Below are 13,758 nucleotides of genomic sequence, written 5' to 3'. Positions count from 1 at the left end.
ATCCAGTACCCATTTATACATCTGGGTGAGGAGAGGCACTATGAGAGTATGAACACAATGCAATGATCCACAATAGGGGTCCATTGCACCAACCATTGGGTCATAGGGTTAGAGTGGAGTTTACCCTAACATGACAGTTACAAGTCTAATAACCTTCTACAGGGGCAATTTGAGTGTGTTGAAACCTTTTTAACATTGCGTAACCGATAGCAACTTAAGGCGACTTTAGGTGACTTAGGGCGACTTAAGGCGACTTAGGGCGACTTAAGGCGACTTAGGGCGACTTAAGGCGACTTAGGGCGACTTAAGGCGACTTAAGGTCTTAAGGTCCCAGAGTAGGCCTCATAACGCACACCCAGTTGGACTTCACAAGGCTCTACGTAGGAGATATAATAATTGGTGGCCCATTGATCAAAATCTTGTCTTCCTTGTGTGACTACTTTGGTGACAGTTGTCCCTCTGCCGAGATCAATCTGTAGCCATTGATGAGCATTTCCTGCTCTGGCTTTAAGGTTTAAACAGCGGAGTTTTGCTGTGTAGTTGTATTTAGACGAGACAGACATGGCGCCATCTTGAATTCGGCCATCTTCCAATCCGAGTGACATCAGACAATGGTTTAGGCGGGCTAGTCTATCAAGGTCTTATTTCGATTCCCTTCTGTTGCCCTATGGACTGCAGAGTTCAGTGACAGTGGGAGTACTACAGGATTCAGTTAAGGATCCTCAACAGTTCAGAATCACATAAGTCATACAACTTCATAGATTTGGTAGCCTGGTTAGTGAGACTCTGCAGAATTTAAAATTCCTTGACTACAGGCATGAGAGAGTTGTTATGCATACGTTCCATAACTGTGTCTTTCCTCTCTGTATCGCCATGTTTCACTTTGCAAGGCTATTAAGTTTGGTTGATTATCCTCTGAAAATAAAATGCTTCGGGGACAGAATTACGAGAACGCATTTACGTTTAACATTCTATACTTAATTCTACTCATTCACAACACATTATCATTAGAGTACAATTTGATTTATGTTATTTTGTCCCCTGAATACCGGTGCCTAATACGAGAGAAATTCATAACATATATTTTTGAACATTTTTTCCACCTTTGGATTTCATGGATGGATCTTACTTTCTGCCAAATAGCGGACTTTCGAATGGATGCTGTGATTGCTCGAGTGGGGCTTGGGGCAGACTAACATCGCCACACGTGCTTGGTGCCCGACATGTATACTGACTCCCCACTGGGATACTAAGACGACGGCTTACCAGTTCCTCGGCTTCCCACAACCACTAGCGACGCGTGCTCATTCATTGTTTCTTCAGGAGCTCATATTGGGCTCTTGGTATCTGCGGATGCCGTGCCTTCTGTGGAACCTCGAATGCAAACTGCCTCGATGATCATATGAAGCTGAGCAGAAAATTGTATGATTTGGGGTGTCCCCTTCGTGAGAGAAATTTCTAATGATTGCCAGTCGACTGTTTGACAACAATTCTAGTCTGTCAGTTGGTTCGAATCTTATTGGTCCCAAAAAAATTGGCCTGGTTAACCAACCACTCTTAGCTTCGCAGGTATAACATTGACCGTAGCGCTTGCACTCTCCTAGCTACACAGACAATTGCATAGCTCCGGTTGAGCTCAGGTGCTGACTGTTACCTACCAGGGCACTTTCTATCCCGCGGTGGGAGTTCTTTTTCTGAGCACTCAGTTTTTTATGTATTATGGTTGACATCCGTTAATAATCATTACTTTCTGGGTATTTCATGATCAATACATAACTGAGTTCAGTATAACTGCCACTTTACCGGGCAACAGGGACCGCGGAGTTTGATAGTTAGGTAAGCCACGTGGAGGTTCCAATCCGGGGGGGGGGGGAGGGGTGGGGAGTATTCCCAGAAAAATTGGGCTGCGGTGTGTGGCCCGTTTCCCAAAACCCTTACGCTGTTTATGACCAAAATCTGCAATATTCCCTACCCCATTTATGACCTGACCATAAATTCGAAACCTTATTTATGACCTGACCCTTAAATGAAAACCTTGTTTCAGACCTGCGTTACAATTAGTTCTCTAGTTCAGGTCAGTGTTAAATTACCGTAAACATAATTTGTGAAAGGCCCTTATGTTATTTTCTTTTCCATAATGACGAAAAAGTGTCTTCTTCTTAAAAACATACCCATATCTAGGCTAGAGTGCAAAAACCATACCCTATTTATGACCAAAATGGCTGAAAAACCATATCGTTTGGGGCCGCACTTACCTATATAGCCCATATAAGGGAGTACCCCTCTTTCCGGGGTTCCAATGCATAGACTTTTGTTCAGAGTCAACCACTACATCAATTTATCATGACAGAAGACTTTAATTTGTTGTTTTTTAATTAGTCCAATGAGAAAGATTGTGTTAGCGGAGCTCCGACGGCCTGAAGGGCCGCCAAGTAGAGTCCCATACCCATATAGGAAAGAAAAGGAAACCCATGAATTGATTTTCTCGAGGTTATCATGGCTAGTGGTATTGCCTGTGGGTGCGTACGCACAACGACTACGGCGGCGATGGAGTTGGGCAAGATGGTGGCCATACTCCAGCTAATAGGTTGACAGAGACATACACCCTTGGTTTGTAGCGTCCCTCTTTGGACATTGCGTCCCTCTTTGGACATCCATGATATGATCAATTGACACCTGTCAAAACCAGGTATCAGGGGAAAAGGGGTAGGGAGGCAAAAAACGTTCCCCCTCCTTCCATCTGCGCTTTGCCTCCCCCTCCTCCTTTTAACACCTGGCCTACGCAGGCTCAAGGCGCAGTGGCCTCGTGGCTGGTGTGCTCGTCTCCGGATCAAGCAGTCCAGGTTCGAGCACTGGCTGGGGTCTTGGGCAAGACACTTTACTCTCACTTTGCCTCTCTCCACCCAGGTGTACAATTGGGTACCGGCGAATTTAATGCAGGGGGTAACCCTGCGATGGACCTAGCATCCCATCCAGCATCCAGGGGGAAGTATGAGGGAATGGAACTACAAGTCCCAACTCCTCCATATAATCGGAACTAGTCACATTGTAAAGGTCTTTTGGCCTTTTATTAGGGAGTTTTAGCAAATCAAAGAACGTCACCTAACAAAAGGTTAAATGAGTAGAAAAATGGCTGCGCAAGTGCCTTTAGAATCTTGGTACATTTTTAAGACGTCTTCTGCAAAACAACAACGTGGAATCACCAAGTTCTACATATTTTGGAGAACGGAGAACCGCAATGGCTAATTTTTTGTATCTTCTTTGGAACTGAATGCTGTCATTGCATTGTTTAGCCTGAGCTAAATGTTTTTTTCCTAGCAAATGTATACATCTCAGTGTGGCTTGAATCCTCTGTGTAACTTTCAGTATTTTACACACTCCTTATAGAGCAGACAGTAGTCAGGGAAGCTGCCGAACTACGATCGTTTGTTGTTTTAGAAGCTTTTAAATACTCGCGTGACACCAAATTCAAATTAGTTTGGTAAGTCACGCAATATTTTATCAGGCAACGCGCGGATGTAACTGGGATCGAGTCCGTATCATATTCCGCATTCCAAGTATATACACACACTGAAACTCGTCGTGCTGCAGTCTGCAGTGATTGTTGTACGTCCTGAGTTTTCACTGGCGTTTTGGGCGATTAGCAAACTAGCTGAGAGTTCAGAATATCGATCAGTGCGTTATCGAGATGTCAATTGTCGTATTCACGTGTGTTTGATAAAACTTTAGCTGTGTCAGTGATAAGCTGAGTTAAAGTTCCTGCTTCACTCGCTCTTTTCCGTGTCACTGAATTCAGAAGTTTCGCGAGACAAGGTAAGTAATATGCCTTTCTCATCGAAGGTCTTCTGTTCATTTGTAAAGCCAATTCTTTTCTTTATCTCCAAAGTAACATACCCTTTATGTTTGGTCGTATCCAGTCGTATCGTAGATGACAACTTCCAGAAACGAGATCAACTGAAATCAGACAACAATCACTTTCACTTTTGTCTCTCACTTTATTGATTTCCATTTGCAACTGGAATGTTGCGGAATTTGACCATTTGAATATTCGTGTGTTACGTTCCATCAATTTGAATCGAAGTTTTGCCTTTCTCTGACTCACTATCTATTTAAACAATAGAGTGTTTCCTTCGAGGAACTATCGGCTGAAAGTTGTCCCGCGGAAATATGACGTTCTTGAAACAAATATTTACCCGGGAAGCGAAGCTTCGAGGGGAGGTATGCTAGTTTTAAGAACATCAAATTTTTAAGGGGAAACTATCAGGCCGATATATAGTTCCGAGAGGCCGTCGATAAAACCAGGAACATGGAACATTCCGGAACATCCCGGAACATTCCGGAACATCGAATAATCATCATAATTACGCGAAAAATATGTAAAATAAAATTTTAAAAAATTGAATCAAGCAAAAATAAACTGGTAGCAGCTCGGAAAATAGAAAAAAACAAAAACATAAAAAAAAAGAAAAAAGAAAGAAAAATGAAAGTGACTGTAATGAGTGAAGGCTAGCAACTAAGAAGAGTTATCCATTCCTTCCAGTCGTTCACCGTCAGTTTAATCACGTGACTGTCCTTTATTCCCAGATTTCGTTCTTCACAGAAAACTAAGGTGGTGGCCTTCGAACTCCTTAATTAGACCTAAAAGTATGGGTACACGAGAGTGATTTCTTTATTCCATTCATTACGTCAATACAAAGATATGTGTATACATGATTTCTCATGAAGAAACAGTTTCTCCATGAGATAGAAATAGAAACTCTTCGGTATCGAGTTTCTTGTCTAAACTAGTTTGGACTGCTCGACCTCTGATGACAGTGTAAACAAATACAAACACAAAATTTAAAAACATTTCGCGCTGTGTTGCGGGGTTGCTGGTCAAAACTTTATTGTCTCTAGAAATATTTGTTACAAGTGTTGGCGATCTGAAATTGAATTCTAAGTGTCGCCAACAGTTCAAATGCGTCTCCTGGAAAATGTTTGTCCTGTACCAGTTAATACTTAATTAATTTAAAATACTTTTACTGCAGGCTATAATCTATTCATTGCTAGTTCAACTTCACGTGCAGATCGTTATCTGACATTCGATCAAACTTAGTTTTCTATCGAGCCATTCGAACACCACCAAAGTAAACCAGACATGCGAAAACTGCCCGTGAACGCGCTGCTCTATAAATCTTTGATTACCACTAGTTTATTAATAATATCTTGCTTGTTACTCGGGCTTTCGGAAAGGGTGAGTCTGCACTTAGTGGGTCATAGTGCCAGGCATTCCTAGCGGAGCGGCACGAAAACTGGGCATGATAAATAGCAACATGAAGATGGAATAGGAACAAAACTATGAATACTTACTTAACAAGCAACTGTATGATGCTCAGACAAGCACCTCAGATTTTGCTCTATAAATCTTTGATTACCACTAGTTTATTATAATAATAATAATAATAATAATAATAATAATAATAATAATAATAATAATAATAATAATAATAATAGTAATTATAATAAACGACCTAAAAACATATGCAAAAAGTGACAGCCAGCAAACCGGACTACTCAATATTGTAAAGACATTCAGCAATGATATCAAGATGGAATTCGGGCTGGACAAATGCGCTAAAGCCACATTCAAAAGAGGAAAGCTGACAGAAACTTCCGATTTACAACTTGACATTGACACCTGTATCAAGGAACTAGACCAAGAGAACACATATAAATACCTTGGCGTGGATGAAGGTGATGGTATACAGCATGCCAAGATGAAAGAAAGAGTGAGGAAGGAATACTACCGCAGAGTGAGGATGGTCCTAAAAACGGAGCTCAATGCTGCCAATAGATTTGAGGCAATCAACACCTTAGCTATCCCAGTGGTGACCTACAGTTTTAACATAATCGACTGGAAGATGAGTGAAATCAAGAGGTTAGACACAAAAACAAGAAAACTACTCACCCTATCAAAAATGCATCACACAAAAGCAGATGTAGACAGACTCTACCTCCCAAGAAATGCTGGTGGTAGGGGTCTTATCCAATTAGAAGCCTCCTACAAAACAACCACGATAGGGCTTGATACATACCGAAAGAACACTGATGATGCCCTAATCGAACTAGTGCAAGAACATGATGGCAGAAAGAAATTGTACTCTATACAAAGGCAAGCAGAACAATTCAAACAAGAACTAGACCTAACAATACCAGATAAACAAGCAGAAGAAACAACCACCAAATATGCAAAGAGAACCAAACAAATGGCACGAAATAAGACCCAAGAAAAATTAACAAAGCAGTGGGAGAACAAAGCCCTACATGGAAGATACCCAAAGAGAATAAAGGAGGCAGATGTTGACCACCACAAAACCAACCAGTGGCTCAAAAGCAGTGGACTGAAGGCAGAAATGGAAGGATTCATAATCGCAGCCCAAGACCAAAGCCTAGCTACCAGATCATACCACGCCAGCATTATCAAAGACGGTACTAGCCCCCTATGCAGGATGTGTAACAAATACGACGAAACAATTGACCATATCGTGTCTGGGTGTCCTGAACTTGCGAAAACAGAATATACCCACAGACACGATAAAGCAGCCGCATATATACATTGGAAAGTCTGTCACAACTTTAATATGAAGACATCAGAAAAGTGGTGTGACCATGAGCCGCAAACAGTTACAGAAAACGAGGATGTCACGATATTATGGGACATGCCAATACACACAGACAGGAAAATAACAGCCAACAGACCCGATATAGTGATTAAAGACCACAAAACGAAAACCTGTAAATTTATTGACATGGCAGTACCATCAGACAGAAACACATCCGTGAAAGTCAGTGAAAAACTATCCAAATATAAGGACTTGGAAATCGAAACAAGCCGAATGTGGGGCATGAGAACGGAAACGATACCAGTTATCATTGGAGCACTTGGAGCTATCAAAAAGGGACTAGAAACTTATCTTGGAAGAATTCCCGGCCAATTAAGCATCAGTGAACTACAAAAGATAACCTTGCTAGGTACAGCGCACATTTTGAGGAGGGTGCTATCAAGCTAAAAACTGGCTATCCCCTAGTGCCCCAGGACCGTGGTTTGGTCTCGGCCCTAAGGACTCTAAGCAAACATTACGTGAGGACGATAATAATAATTATAATAATAGTAATACATAATATTTTAAGAGGAGGCCTCCAATCACCATAAGGTGGTTTTCAGGAGGGTCCTCTGAGAAAATAAATGTTAAACCTTTAAAATACATTAAAATCTAAAATACAATAAAAAGGACAAAAAACCTATTAATAATAACTTGCTTGTTACTCGGGCTTCCGGAAAGGCCGAGTCTGGACTTCGTAGGTCATAGTGCCAGGCGTTCCTAGCGGAGTGGCACGAAAACTGGGGATGATAAATAGCAACATGAAGATGGAATAGGAACAAAACTATGAATACTTACTTAACAAGCAACTGTATGATGCTCAGACAAACACCTCAGATGTTGCAGAAATCAGGGATCAAAAAAGGAGACGCAATGAATTACGTGGCAGTCATCTTCAGAATCGTCCATGTTTGTGTTGAAAAACAGAGTGCTGAAAAGCGACGTGACGCAACTGGCGGAAAAGAAGAGGAGCCTGCGCTCATTGTGGTCAGTTAAATGAATACCCAACGTTCCCTACCCCTCTGCTACCGACTCCCCTATCCCAATAATATCTTTTCATATTTCAAGCTGATACCAGTTTATTTTTGTTTATTTTAGTTATAAAATTTTAATTTTACATATTTTTGGCATAATTATGATAATAATTATTATTTGATGTTCTGAGATGTTCCGGAATGTTCCGGGATGTTCCATGTTCTTGGTTTTATCAACGGCTGTTCCGAGACAAAAACACTCTGTTGTCTTCATTGTTCACCACTAAATTTTCTTCCGCGCGCCAGTTCAAAAGTAATATTGAATTGTTTTCAAATTTTTGGATGAAAACCATGAAAGCCTAATGTAAAATTTGTAAAAGAAAACAGAACAAAACCCACTTAATACAATTTCAGTTGTTTATTTTCTAGAAGCCCGCATGTTTACAGAAACATTTTCACGGACGAGTACTATCCATCTGGGTATTTTCCTCAAATGGGCCTGATGGGCTGGTAATGTCTCTTTGCAGATGAACACTATCGCATCACATGATCAATTTAAACCAATAACAATCGCAGAAACTTCAGTGGCGAACTATAATCTGAGATAGATAGTGAGTAGCCTAGCTGCAGTGTGCCCCTGTTAACAAAATGACAGCTGCTTCTTGGTGTTTTCGAAGTGTCTGTGGAGAGAATTTAGATAAAGTTTTCAATGACTAGTAGATTTACACTAAAACCATTGGATTATTTGCTCTCGCCTTCGATTCTATGCATGATAATTGACTTGGGCTGCACCCTCATAAACTATTAACCAATAGAAATCTCGAGCTCATAACCTAATTGTTTAATAGACAGCAGTCATTGAAAGCATATGATGGGATTCCCAGGGGCTAAGACAGAGCATGACATGGAAGCTTTTGTTGTTATGCATCTGAGCGTGGAGTAGCTAGATGAGCGGAATGGCAAGAAATTGCAAAATTCTTTGAGCGTTTTGTTAAGCCAGGGTGAAAAATGACCCAGTGCCTTAAATAAACAGTAGCCTTGATTTGGCATGGAAATATGCTTGGGCATTTGTCTTCGGACATTATTTGTTCCAAGAAACAAACAGTTTTCTGAGAGCTTGAGGAAAACTGTGACTTTGAGGAACAGATATCGGAGGATATTTTCGCGCTAAATGGACCCTCCCTCCCACCTGAATTTCCTGAAATCCCCACTCCCGCCTGGATTTCTAAGGGATGATTTCCAAGGCATAAGACCCCCCTCCCACCTAGATTTCAAAAAAAAATTTGAGCCTTAAATTTAATTTATATTCAGTAGAATTCTATATACAATCATGTCCAGAATATGCTCTGACTTGTAATTTCTGAAGCTTTAACGAATATTAAGCTTATAGGTATTTTGTAGAACTCATCAACACGTCTTTGGACTCGTAGCTTATTAAAAACAGATGATTGGTTTCTTACACAGCTCAAAATATGTCTCCAAATTTACAACGATAAGATTTTTGGTAACTTGAATTACATATCTTACCTCCAAGTTGGCCTTCTAATAGGGCATGGGGAAAAAAATTAGACCAAACTCTAGAGGCAATTTGTGCGGAAAAACACTTCCTTTGACTGCGTGGAATTGTGCGGATTGTGCAATCTTTTGATGAACGAAATTTCAATTTCAGGTGTTCTTGCCAAGTACTACAGCAAAGAAATTCTGCATTGACAATAGTCTAGCCAAGTTTATTTCCCTAGTAATTCAAATACACTTAGCAATTGCCAATTGTTTCAGGAAACTCTGTTAAACAAAATCATGTTGTGTGACACAACTAACTCAACACGTATGGAACCAAAATAGAATGCCATATCTTCCATTATAAATGAGCTCCTTTTCAAAATATTCCTACCTCAATCCAGTAAAACTATGTAGCTTGAATATTCCTTCATAAACTGCGTTAAAGTTTGCAAATTCTCTGAAGTCATCTGCCAAAAACACAACTTGAAAGTTTAGGCAAATTACGTGCAAATGTAATTTGACGCCTTGTTATTAATGGCGCATGAGCAATATTAGCCCAATTGTGGAAAGTCGAGAAATTTCTCGTTTGTTTTGAAATGTAAATAGCCTGAAAAGTTGGCAAGAATCCCTACTAATAATAGGAAAGGTGTTTTATTTAAATATTTCAGCAAATTTTAAGTATTGTGCGGGTTTTTGTGGCCTGTGAATCGACGTATTTCCGACTCTCACTTGTCCTATTTTGTGGCCTTTGGAGAATTGTGCATTATGTATTGTGACCAAGAGCCTGTTTATGCCATGCTTACCATTTGAAAACGTTGCACTCTTGTGGATTTACACGACTGTACGTAGAATGATCAAGGGCCGAGAGTTTTGAAACTCTTTCTGTCAACAGTTACGCTCTGCAGCACACTGAGCCTGGGCACTACAATACAAATAGTGCCAAGCGTCACACACGCAGCGAGCTTGGTTGTGACAGTTTTCTTCATGTTTGTCTTTTTGTCACATTTTCTGTGTGCATATGGAAGAACCTGAATAGGTAACTTGAAGTACATGTATATCAGGAAAGAAAGATATAACTGAAAGATTTCAACTTTTTTCAGATTCAGAGAGCACCCAAATGTCACAATAAATCACACATCTAAATGTTCAGGGTTACATTTGTTTGGAAATGATCCCCAAAAAAGACTTTTTTATGTTCAACACCCCCTCCTGCCTGGATTTCCATAGCTTTTGATCCCCCTCCAGAGAGAATTTCCAGGAACCCATCTGCCGGGGGAGTGTGGATTTTTTCCTGGAATAACCCATTGGGAATATTACTCGGGTATTCCTTGGTTTTATTTCGGTAATATGCAGTCATGTGACATGTTTAAACCAATTGCGCCTGAGCAAAAATATTTGATGGATAATTTATAACTAAAGATTGATGCTTATCAAGCTATATATGTTAACAACATGTGGAAATCAAACAAATCAAAATATTGCTAAAAACTTTTGACATGTTAGAATTAAAACTGACATTGAAGGATCAGAATTCAAGCCTTGTATGCAAATTTGTTACATCAAAACAAAACAGTATCCAAGAGTCTTCCAAACAAAGACTAGGAATTAAGACCTGGGGTGTCCAAAATTTTTTTTAGTTGGGAAGTACCGGTATAACAAAGCTCTTTACTAATAAGTGACTGGCCCCCACAGGGAGCAGTGAGTATTGTTTCTCCTGGACCCCCCTGGGCTTTGCCTCAGGGAACATTGAGGGTCTCAGGGAGACTAGTCATTGTTTCCCTTGGGACCATTCATTGAGTGCTTATTAATAATGGTGAAATCCACAAATTATCCATACAGTGCCTATACTATGTACGGTTTTTTAGAATTCCGAGGGTATGGGGGCTGTTTGAACTGGAAGTCTGAAGACAGCTAGGGGTACTTAGGATTTGACACCACTAACGTCTGCAGAAAGTTGGATACAAGACAAGCATTGATTGATTGAGCATGTGTGTGCTGTCATTTACAGGCGAAACCAATGAAACAGGGGTTGTACATTGTTAGATAATCGTTTGCAACAAACACATGTCTGTCAAAGGTAAAACACCTACCTGCCATGTTTGTTTGCGAGCCAATGTAAAATATGCACCAGTGATTAACATAATAATTATTGATAAAGAAACTGCTGTAATGGCACATATTGTTCGTTGTGTTAAAGGTAAAGTAGGCAGGATCTGCCCATACTTTGCAAATTTCCATTGTAGTTGAGACACAAAGCAATCGAAAATTTTTTGTTCACTAGTCTAGTCGAAAACTAGTCACAAAATTGCGACTGAAGAAGAGGAAGTTTTTAATTCACCAAACATTTAGTCACAAATGTATCAATTGTATTGTCTGGACTATTGGTCTCAAATTTTGAAAGCCCTGTAGACAGTTGTTTGGCTGAAAAGTATTGGCAAAAGCGTCGGGGAAGATTAAGAAGTGTAAAATCTCTTTCATTGGAAGTTGTAGGGAGTCAAACAAGGAATTCCAGAGGTTTGAAGTAATAAACGGGAACGTGGAAGGGAGGGGTTGTTTAACGATTTCTGATTGGTTTGGGTTGCATGACTCAAATTGTTAATTTATCATGGTATGTAAGATTCAGTTTCTCTTCTTCCTGGCCATAATTTCTTGTTCTTGATTAATATTTGCCATTTATAGCGTTCGAGCGTAGGGAGAACGCAGCCTAGTTTTGTGTTGGTGTCCACATGTTGGGCTTCCTGCGTAATACAGGTGAAATTGATCGAGGTTGCAGTGGTGTTAGCAAATTCAGCCGCTCCACTTTATTTTTGCAGGGGCATCTCACAGCCAGTAAACTGGTACCATTTAATGCTAAGATGTGATAAGAAATGTGACGAACATCTGAGTACCCATATGTGAGCAGGCCATGTGAGCTTGTCTTTCAGCTGGATCTTTCTTTGACTTCTTTCCATTCAGTCGCCGTACGCTTTGCTGTTATGTGCTCTCAGCGTTAGATTTTGGTGACTTAAAACGCTTCAACAGTAGCACTTATTGAAATCTGAGGGAATTGTCCTTGTTTATTAACACGACTTGGCTTTGGGGTGTTAACCATGGGAAGAGCTACATTTTGATTGCATTTGTTGATTAGTTCCAGTCGCAACAGATAGCTCAGTCTTTATCTGCTTGAAATTTTATTGTTGGAATCGGTAGAAAAGTACTCTGAAGGCAAGATCCAGAAGTCTACTTTATTCATCAGGGGAAAATACTTGAGTTACTCGCACGGAGTTTGTTTACAATAAACAAGCACGTGATTGCAAATGCTAGCTTAAATTTGTGCTTCCAGCTTAGAATAGTGTGTGTAATTTAATGTTCTATGAAACTTGTGAGTCTACAGAAACTGGCGGTGTCATGCAACTATGCATATCTGACTTTAAAACCTCAGCAAATTACATCATGAGTGCATGTGTGCAGTCACAAGTTCGATGGATTTCTGCAAAGAATATAAAGTTTTAGTTTGTGGCTATGATTTCGAAAGTGCTCGACTTTGACATCAAGACTAGTAAGTAAGCCTGCATCACGATGAATGAATGTTTTATAGCTTAACAGTGGCAAATGGCCATGATTTGAGGTCAGGATACAAATTTACTGAGTTCTCAGTGAAGCTCGGCAAATGGCCACATTATGTGGTCAGAAAATAAATTTTCCTCATCTTTAATGCGGCCTGGCCATGATTTGCCAGAAAACAAACTTTCTGTGTTGTGTAGCTTGCCAGAAAGGCTGTGATTTGTTGTTATAAAACCTAGTAAAATATGCATGCTCAGGAAAAATCACATGATTTGCATAATTTACCGCATGATAGCTTATTCTTATTGCAGGTTTTGGCCACCAGGAACTTCATTTTCTGGCGAGAATGTTGCTGGGATCCTGCTGGATTCCCACCAGCCAAAATCTCGCTGGGATCATTCCCACCAAGATTGCGGTGGAATTCCGCCAAGATCCTGGTCCTTATTTACAAGGGAGAGGCTGCGAAGAGAAAAGTATTCAAAATAGAAGAATTCAGCGACACACTTTTGTTCCATATCTATCAGTAAAATTGCTCTAGCCAAATTTCATGGAAAACCGTCGATTCTACCTACTCTATTAATTTATTTAAAGAGGAGGGATTCTCTTGAAAAACAAGTGCGAGTTTTCACCTTCTAAAGATTTATAAACATGTCACGCCTCCCCAGTGGGATATGTCAACTCAAAAAGTCACCAGACAATGATATAACAGTACCCCTAGCATTCACAGTATGCAAATTGGAGCTTGGCGAGAAAGCGATAGTGTTGCAGTCATGTTTAGACACACACATTTTAGGCTGGTGGCCAACAATAATGGGCAAAACAGAAGGAAAGCGATATGCTACAAAACAAAAAGAAACTGATATGCAATTGCCGAAGCATGATTACAAGCAGGCATTCCTGACGGACATGAAATCTAAAATTGAAAGTATTTGATATAAGATCTCCGGATTGAGCCATTTGTCGCCTAGGAGTCTGTGCCTTTTGGCAATAATGACACCTCTATGGTTTATTAACTTTTATTGAAAAATCTCTTTTTCTTAATGATCCGCATGCGTTTTAATATTTTATTTTCATTTTTTTTGGAAACTGTTACCTCAAAT

General features: G+C 40.1%; 1 protein-coding gene across 1 annotated transcript in view; it reads right to left on the bottom strand.

The window, feature by feature from the left end:
- Window positions 1-5,486, bottom strand: part of LOC145500347 (uncharacterized) — a 40,440-nt gene extending 34,954 nt beyond the window's left edge. The window contains exon 1 of the mRNA XM_081479859.1: window positions 4,492-5,486. The gene's annotated coding sequence lies outside the window, so the exon portion shown is untranslated. The remainder of the gene's footprint in view (window positions 1-4,491) is intronic.
- Between the last annotated feature and the right edge of the window lie 8,272 nt (window positions 5,487-13,758).

Source organism: Orbicella franksi, chromosome 10 (assembly GCF_964199315.1).
Source record: "Orbicella franksi chromosome 10, jaOrbFran1.1, whole genome shotgun sequence".
Taxonomy (NCBI): Eukaryota; Metazoa; Cnidaria; class Anthozoa; order Scleractinia; family Merulinidae; genus Orbicella; species Orbicella franksi.
This window is presented reverse-complemented; position numbering and strand designations above follow the sequence as displayed.